At 42.1% G+C, this 950-nt stretch overlaps 1 protein-coding gene across 2 annotated transcripts in view; it reads right to left on the reverse strand.

Moving 5' to 3' along the window:
• The window catches only part of LOC138740318 (cytokine receptor common subunit gamma-like), a 100,377-nt gene that overhangs the window by 48,983 nt on the left and 50,444 nt on the right, over positions 1-950 (reverse strand). The gene's annotated exons all lie outside the window — the stretch shown is intronic.

A 950-nucleotide genomic window follows, 5' to 3' on the forward strand; every position in this document is an offset into this window, starting at 1 on the left:
GAAGTCTTATCAGGGTTAAACAAAGAAGTCTGCAGTTGCTAGGATCATACAAGTGCTGGAGAAACTCAGCAGATCACACAGCATCCACTGGAAGTAAAGGGTGGCCAACGTTTCAGACCTGGCCCTTTTTCAGGTATAGGATGTACCTCAGATATCCCATCAGATATGCCTGAGGAATCTGCCTTTTGAAGCTACTATAGAGGATTATTTACATGCTAAGCAACTTACAGCACAGTAACAGGCCCTTCTGGCCACGAGTCGCCCAATTATTCTCAATTAGCCTATTTATCCAGTATAATCCTGTACATCTTTGGAATGTGGACAGAACCTGGAGCTCATGGATGAAACCCATGCAGATGGGAAGAATGAACAAACACCTTTTAGATCAGTGGCGGTTTCGAACCCGTGTTACTCGCGGTGTAATCTCATTGAGCTAATCTCTATGCTAAACATGCTGCCCTATTCTGGATGTAATGATCAGCAATGGATTTCCTCATCCACTTTCAAATGAGTTCTCTCTTCAGGGAAGGTTCAACACTAAATTATCAAGATGGAGGCTTGGTCAAACTTGTGTTCAGAAACTGCTGGAAGTTCCTTCCGGTTTGACTTCTTGTTCATCTGAAGACAAAAAAGCAATACATTAAAGCTCATGGCAGTGGAACTGATTACAAGCTGCAGTGAACATACAAAGACAAGCTGGAGAAACTCAACAGGTCTGCTCATGAATGTAATCTTACCTGCACATTTCCTGCTGCTTTTCTTTATCTGGTCACATTTCCAGCCTTGGCAGCTTTTGTGTTTCTCTTTTGACATTAGCTCAACTGATTCTTGTTGCAATCATCTTCACATATGATGAAGTAAGAATTTATTAAGGTGATTTTTGATGGGATATCTGAGGTACATCCTATACCTGAAAAAGGGCCAGGTCTGAAACGTTGGCCACCCTTTAC

Source organism: Narcine bancroftii, chromosome 8 (assembly GCF_036971445.1).
Source record: "Narcine bancroftii isolate sNarBan1 chromosome 8, sNarBan1.hap1, whole genome shotgun sequence".
In the NCBI taxonomy this organism is placed as follows: domain Eukaryota; kingdom Metazoa; phylum Chordata; class Chondrichthyes; order Torpediniformes; family Narcinidae; genus Narcine; species Narcine bancroftii.